The following is an 8858-nucleotide window of genomic DNA, read 5'->3' on the forward strand; positions in this document are numbered from 1 at the left end:
GTTTTGTAACCGAGTTATCAGCAACTGGCAGGAGCCATATGGTTGTCGCTTTATTGTATGCAATGCAATCGCGCTGTAATGCTTTACTTTATCACTAAGCGGTAGCGATAGTCGTGGAAGCATAAAATTGGCGAGACGGCAACGATGCTACGATGGAGATCAAGGTGTCGTGCCGGTGACGATGGTGATCATGACGGTGCTTCGGAGATGGAGATCACAAGCACAAGATGATGATGGCCATATCATATCACTTATATTGATTGCATGTGATGTTTATCTTTTATGCATCTTATCTTGCTTTGATTGACGGTAGCATTATAAGATGATCTCTCACTAAATTATCAAGAAGTGTCGGTTATTGACTGGAGACGTGTCTTGGTCATGTCTACATTGTTCTCGAACCCGTAGGGTCCGCACGCTTAAGGTTTCGATGACAGTTATATTATGAGTTTTGATGTACCAAAGTTAGTTCGGAGTCCCAGATGTGATCACGGACATGACGAGGAGTCTCTAAATGGTCGAGACATAAAGATTGATATATTGGAAGCCTATGTTTGGACATCAGAAGTGTTCCGGGTGAAATCGGCATTTTACCGGAGTACCGGGAGGTTACCGGAACCCCCCGGTAACCTAATGGGCCTTAATGGGCCTAGTGGAGGAAGAGGAGAGGAGGCCTAGGGGCTGCCGCGCGCCCCCCCCCAAGTCCGAATTGGACAAGGAGGGGGGCGGCGCCCCGCCTTTCCTTTCTTCCCTCTCCTCCTTCCCCCCAAGTCCTAATCCAACTAGGGAAAGGGAGGGGAGTCCTACTCCTGGTAGGAGTAGGACTCCTCCTGCGCGCCTCCTCCTAGGGCCGGCCGCACCCCCCTTGGCTTCTTTATATACGGGGCAGGGGGCACCCCTAGACACACAAGTTGATCTCTAGGATCGTTCTATTAGCCGTGTGCGGTGCCCCCTTCCACCATAGTCCTCGATAATATTGTAGTGGTGCTTAGGCGAAGCCCTGCGACAGTAGAACATCAAGATCGTCACCACGCCGTCGTGCTGACGGAACTCTTCCCCGAGACTTTGCTGGATCGGAGTCCGGGGATCGTCATCGAGACGAACGTGTGCTAGAACTCGGAGGTGCCGTAGTTTTGGTGCTTGATCGGTCGGGCCTGAAGACATACGACTACATCAACCGCGTTGTCATAACGCTTCCGCTGTCGGTCTACGAGGGTACGTAGATCACACTCTCCCCTCTGGTTGCTATGCATCACCATGATCTTGCGTGTGCGTAGGAAATTTTTTGAAATTACTACGTTCCCCAATAGTGGCATCCGAGCCTAGGTTTTATGCGTTGATGTGATATGCACGAGTAGAACACAAGTGAGTTCTGGGCGATATAAGTCATACTGCTTACCAGCATGTCATACTTTGGTTCGGCGGTATTGTTGGACGAAGCGGCCCGGACCGACATTACGCGTGCGCTTACGCGAGACCGGTTCTCCTGACGTGCTTTGCACAAAGGTGGCTAGCGGGTGTCAGTTTTTCCAAGTTTAGTTGAACCAAGTGTGGCTACGCCCGGTCCTTGCGAAGGTTAAAACAGCACCAATTTGACAAACTATCATTGTGGTTTTGATGCGTAGGTAAGAACGGTTCTTGCTAAGCCCGTAGCAGCCACGTAAAACTTGCAACAACAAAGTAGAGGACGTCTAACTTGTTTTTGAAGGGCATGTTGTGATGTGATATGGTCAAGACATGATGCTAAATTTTATTGTATGAGATGATCATGTTTTGTAACTAAGTTATCGGCAACTGGCAGGAGCCATATGGTTGTCGCTTTATTGTATGCAATGCAATTGCGCTGTAATGCTTTACTTTATCACTAAGCGGTAGCGATAGTCATGGAAGCATAAGATTGGCGAGACCACAACGATGCTACGATGACGATCAAGGTGTCGCGCCGGTGACGATGGTGATCATGACGGTGCTTCGAAGATGAAGATCACAAGCACAAGATGATGATGGCCATATCATATCACTTATATTGATTGCATGTGATGTTTATCTTTTATACATCTTATCTTGCTTTGATTGACGGTAGCATTTTAAGATAATCTCTCACTAATTATCAAGAAGTGTTCTCCCTGAGTATGCACCGTTGCGAAAGTTCTTCGTGCTGAGACACCACGTGATGATCGGGTGTGATAGGCTCTACGTTTAAATACAACGGGTGCAAAACAGTTGCACACGCGAAATACTCAGGTTATACTTGACGAGCCAAGCATATATAGATATGGCCTCGGAACACGGAGACCGAAAGGTCGAGCGTGAATCATATAGTAGATATGATCAACATAGTGATGTTCACCAATGAAACTACTCCATCTCACGTGATGATCGGACATGGTTTAGTTGATTTGGATCACGTGATCACTTAGAGGATTAGAGGGATGTCTATCTAAGTGGGAGTTCTTTAGTAATATGATTAATTGAACTTAAATTTATCATGAACTTAGTACCTGATAGTATCTTTCTTGTTTATGTTTGATTGTAGATAGATGGCCCGTGCTGTTGTTCCGTTGAATTTTAATGCATTCCTTGAGAAAGCAAAGTTGAAAGATAATGGTAGCAATTACACGGACTGGGTCCGTAACTTGAGGATTATCCTCATTGTTGCACAGAAGAATTACGTCCTGGAAGCACCGCTGGGTGCCAGGCCTGCTGCTGGAGCAACACCAGATGTTGTGAACGTCTGGCAGAGCAAAGCTGATGACTACTCGATAGTTCAGTGTGCCATGCTTTACGGCTTAGAACCGGGACTTCAACGACGTTTTGAACGTCATGGAGCATATGAGATGTTCCAGGAGTTGAAGTTAATATTTCAAGCAAATGCCCGAATTGAGAGATATGATGTCTCCAATAAGTTCTATAGCTGCAAAATGGAGGAGAACAGTTCTGTCAGTGAGCATATACTCAAAATGTCTGGGTATAATAATCACTTGATTCAAATGGGAGTTAATCTTCCAGATGATTGCGTCATTGACAGAATTCTCCAATCACTGCCACCAAGCTACAAGAGCTTCGTGATGAACTATAATATGCAAGGGATGAATAAGACTATTCCCGAGCTCTTCGCAATGCTGAAAGCTGCGGAGGTAGAAATAAAAAAGGAGCATCAAGTGTTGATGGTCAACAAGACCACTACTTTCAAGAAAAAGGGCAAAGGGAAGAAGAAGGGGAACTTCAAAAAGAACAACAAGCAAGTTGCTGCTCAAGAGAAGAAACCCAAGTCTGGACCTAAGCCTGAAACTGAGTGCTTCTACTGCAAGCAGACTGGTCACTAGAAGCGGAACTGCCCCAAGTATTTGGCGGATAAGAAGGATGGCAAGGTGAACAAAGATATATGTGATATACATGTTATTGATGTGTACCTTACTAATGCTCGCAGTAGCACCTGGGTATTTGATACTGGTTCTGTTGCTAATATTTGCAACTCGAAACAGGGACTATGGATTAAGCGAAGATTGGCTAAGGACGAGGTGACGATGCGCGTGGGAAACGGTTCCAAAGTCGATGTGATCGCGGTCGGCACGCTACCTCTACATCTACCTTCGGGATTAATATTAGACCTAAATAATTGTTATTTGGTGCCAGCGTTAAGCATGAACATTATATCTGGATCTTGTTTGATGCGAGACGGTTATTCATTTAAATCAGAGAATAATGGTTGTTCTATTTATATGAGTAATATCTTTTATGGTCATGCACCCCTGAAGAGTGGTCTATTCTTATTGAATCTCGATAGTAGTAACACACATATTCATAATGTTGAAACCAAAAGATGCAGAGTTGATAATGATAGTGCAACTTATTTGTGGCACTGCCGTTTAGGTCATATCGGTGTAAAGCGCATGAAGAAACTCCATACTGATGGACTTTTGGAACCACTTGATTATAAATCACTTGGTACTTGCGAACCGTGCCTCATGGGCAAGATGACTAAAACGCCGTTCTCCGGTACTATGGACAGAGCAACAGATTTGTTGGAAATCATACATACAGATGTATGTGGTCCGATGAATATTGAGGCTCGTGGCGGATATCGTTATTTTCTCACCTTCACAGATGATTTAAGCAGATATGGGTATATCTACTTAATGAAACATAAGTCTGAAACGTTTGAAAAGTTCAAAGAATTTCAGAGTGAAGTTGAAAATCATCGTAACAAGAAAATAAAGTTTCTACTATCTGATCGTGGAGGAGAATATTTGAGTTACGTGTTTGGTGTACATTTGAAACAATGCGGAATAGTTTCGCAACTCACGCCACCCGGAACACCACAGCGTAATTGTGTGTCCGAACGTCGTAATCGTACTTTACTAGATATGGTGCGATCTATGATGTCTCTTACTGATTTACCGCTATCTTTTTGGGGTTATGCTTTGGAGAGGGCCGCATTCACGTTAAATAGGGCACCATCAAAATCCGTTGAGATGATGCCTTATGAACTATGGTTTGGACAGAAACCAAAGTTGTCGTTTCTGAAAATTTGGGGCTGCGATGCTTATGTGAAAAAACTTCAACCTGATAAGCTCGAACCCAAATCGGAGAAATGTGTCTTCATAGGATATCCAAAGGAGACTATTGGATACACCTTCTATCACAGATCCGAAGGCAAGACTTTTGTTGCTAAGTTCGGAAAGAAGGAGTTTTTCTCAAAAGAAGTGAGTGGGAGGAAAGTAGAACTTGACGAGGTAACTGTACCTGCTCCCTTATTGGAAAGTAGTGCATCACAGAAAACTGTTTCTGTGACACCTACACCAATTAGTGAGGAAGCTAATGATAATGATCATGAAACTTCAGAACAAGATACTACTGAACCTCGTAGATCAACCAGAGTGAGATCCGCACCAGAGTGGTACGGTAATCCTGTTCTGGAAGTCATGCTACTAGATCATGATGAACCTATGAACTATGAAGAAGCGATGGTGAGCCCAGATTCCGCAAAATGGCTTGAAGCCATGAAATCTGAGATGGGATCCATGTATGAGAACAAAGTATGGACTTTGGTTGACTTGCCCAATGATCGGCAAGCAATTGAGAATAAATGGATCTTCAAGAAGAAGATTGACGCCGACGGTAATATTACTGTCTACAAAGCCCGACTTGTCCTAAAAGGGTTTCGGCAAGTTCAAGGGATTGACTACGATGAGACCTTCTCACCTGTAGCGATGCTTAAGTCTGTCCGAATCATGTTAGCAATTGCCGCATTTTATGATTATGAAATTTGGCAGATGGATGTCAAAACTGCATTCCTGAATGGATTTCTGGAAGAAGAGTTGTATATGATGCAACCGGAAGGTTTTGTCGATCCAAAGGGAGCTAACAAAGTGTGCAAGCTCCAGCGATCCATTTATGGACTGGTGCAAGCCTTTCGGAGTTGGAATAAACGCTTTGATAGTGTGATCAAAGCATTTGGTTTTGTACAGACTTTTGGAGAAGGCTGTATTTACAAGAAAGTGAGTGGGAGCTCTGTAGCATTTCTGATATTATATGTAGATGACATATTACTAATCGGAAATGATATAGAATTTCTGGATAGCATAAAGGGATACTTGAATAAGAGTTTTTCAATGAAAGACCTCGGTGAAGCTTCTTACATATTAGGCATAAAGATCTATAGAGATAGATCAAGACGTTTAATTGGACTTTCACAAAGCACATATCTTGACAAGATTTTGAAGAAGTTCAAAATGGATCAAGCAAAGAAAGGGTTCTTGCCTGTGTTACAAGGTGTGAAGTTGAGTCGGACTCAATGCCCGACCAATGCAGAAGATAGAGAGAAGATGAAAAATGTTCCCTATGCTTCAGCCATAGGCTCTATCATGTATGCAATGCTGTGTACCAGACCTGATGTGTGCCTTGCTATAAGTCTAGCAGGGAGGTACCAAAGTAATCCAGGAGTGGATCACTGGACAGCGGTCAAGAACATCCTAAAGTACCTGAAAAGGACTAAGGATATGTTTCTCGTATATGGAGGTGACAAAGAGCTCATCGTAAACGATTACGTTGATGCAAGCTTTGACACTGATCCGGACGATTCTAAATCGCAAACCGGATACGTGTTTACATTAGACGGTGGAGCTGTCAGTTGGTGCAGTTCTAAACAGAGTGTTGTGGCGGGATCTACGTGTGAAGAGGAATACATAGCTGCTTCGGAAGCAGCGAATGAAGGAGTCTGGATGAAGGAGTTCATATCCGATCTAGGTGTCATGCCTAGTGCATCGGGTCCAATGAAAATCTTTTGTGACAATACTGGTGCAATTGCCTTGGCGAAGGAATCCAGATTTCACAAGAGAACCAAGCACATCAAGAGACGCTTCAATTCCATCCGGGATCTAGTCCAGGTGGGAGACATAGAGATTTGCAAGATACATACGGATCTGAATGTTGCAGACCCGTTGACTAAGCCTCTTCCACGAGCAAAACATGATCAGCACCAAGGCTCCATGGGTGTTAGAACCATTACTGTGTAATCTAGATTATTGACTCTAGTGCAAGTGGGAGACTGAAGCAAATATGCCCTAGAGGCAATAATAAAGTTATTATTTATTTCCTTATATCATGATAAAAGTTTATTATTCATGATAGAATTGTATTAACCGGAAATATAATACATGTGTGAATACATAGACAAACAGAGTGTCACTAGTATGCTTCTACTTGACTAGCTCGTTAATCAAAGATGGTTATGTTTCCTAACCATGGACAAAGAGTTGTTATTTGATTAATGGGATCACATCATTAGTTGAATGATCTGATTGACATGACCCATTCCATTAGCTTAGCACCCGATCGTTTAGTATGTTGCTATTGCTTTCTTCATGACTTATACATGTTCCTATGACTATGAGATTATGGAACTCCCGTTTGCCAGAGGAACACTTTGTGTGCTACCAAACGTCACAACGTAACTGGGTGATTATAAAGGAGCTCTACAGGTGTCTCCAAAGGTAAATGTTGGGTTGGCGTATTTCGAGATTAGGATTTGTCACTCCGATTGTCGGAGAGGTATCTCTGAGCCCTCTCGGTAATGCACATCACATAAGCCTTGCAAGCATTGCAACTAATGAGTTAGTTGCGAGATGATGTATTACGAAATGAGTAAAGAGACTTGCCGGTAACGAGATTGAACTAGGTATTGAGATATCGACGATCGAATCTCGGGCAAGAAACATACCGATGACAAAGGGAACAACGTATGTTGTTATGCGGTCTGACCGATAAAGATCTTCGTAGAATATGTGGGAGCCAATATGAGCATCCAGGTTCCGCTATTGGTTATTGACTGGATACGTGTCTCGGTCATGTCTACATTATTCTCGAACCCGTAGGGTCCGCACGCTTAAGGTTTCGATGACAGTTATATTATGAGTTTATGAGTTTTGATGTACCGAAGTTAGTTTGGAGTCCCGGATGTGATCACGGACATGACGAGGAGTCTCTAAATGGTCGAGACATAAAGATTGATATATTGGAAGCCTATGTTTGGACATCAGAAGTGTTCCGGGTGAAATCGGCATTTTACCGGAGTACCGGGAGGTTACCGGAACCCCCTGGTAACCTAATGGGCCTTAATGGGCCTAGTGGAGGAAGAGGAGAGGAGGCCTAGGGGCTGCCGCGCGCCCCCCCCAAGTCCGAATTGGACAAGGAGGGGGGGCGGCGCCCCGCCTTTCCTTTCTTCCCTCTCCTCCTTCCCCCCAAGTCCTAATCCAACTAGGGAAAGGGAGGGGAGTCCTACTCCTGGTAGGAGTAGGACTCCTCCTGCGCGCCTCCTCCTAGGGCCGGCTGCACCCCCCCTTGGCTTCTTTATATACGGGGCAGGGGGCACCCCTAGACACACAAGTTGATCTCTAAGATCATTCTCTTAGCCGTGTGCGGTGCCCCCTTCCACCATAGTCATCGATAATATTGTAGTGGTGCTTAGGCGAAGCCCTGCGACAGTAGAACATCAAGATCGTCACCAAAGGTACATGTTGGGTTGGCGTATTTCGTGATTAGGATTTGTCACTCCGATTGTCGGAGAGGTATCTCTGGGCCCTCTCGGTAATGCACATCACTTAAGCCTTGCAAGCATTGCAACTAATGAGTTAGTTGCTGGATGATGTATTACAGAACGAGTAAAGAGACTTGCTGGTAACGAGATTGAACTAGGTATAGGATACCGACGATCGAATCTCGGGCAAGTAACATACCGATGACAAAGGGAACAACGTATGTTGTTATGCGGTCTGACCGATAAAAGATCTTCGTAGAATATGTAGGAGCCAATATGAGCATCCAGGTTCCGCTATTGGTTATTGACCGGAGACGTGTCTCGGTCATGTCTACATTGTTCTCGAACCCGTAGGGTCCGCACGCTTAAGGTTACGATGACAGTTATATTATGAGTTTATGCATTTTGATGTACCGAAGGTTGTTCGGAGTCCCGGATGTGATCACGGACATGACGAGGAGTCTCGAAATGGTCGAGACGTAAAGATTGATATATTGGAAGCCTATGTTTGGATATCGGAAGTGTTTCGGGTGAAATCGGGATTTTACCGGAGTACCGGGAGGTTACCGGAACCCCCCGGGAGGTATATGGGCCTTAGTGGGCCTTAGTGGAAGAGAGGATAGGTGGCCAGAGATGGGCCGCGCGCCCCTCCCCCCCTTGGTCCGAATTGGACAAGGAGAGGGGGCCGGCCCCCCTTCCTCCTCTCTCTCCTCTCCCCCCCCTCCACGAATCCTATTCCAACTAGGAAAGGGGGGGAGTCCTACTCCCAGAAGGAGTAGGACTCCTCCTGGCACGCCACACCTTGGCCGGCCGGCCCCCC

This window comes from Triticum urartu, chromosome 1A (assembly GCF_056163025.1).
Source record: "Triticum urartu cultivar PI428250 chromosome 1A, HENAU_Tu73, whole genome shotgun sequence".
NCBI lineage: Eukaryota > Viridiplantae > Streptophyta > Magnoliopsida > Poales > Poaceae > Triticum > Triticum urartu.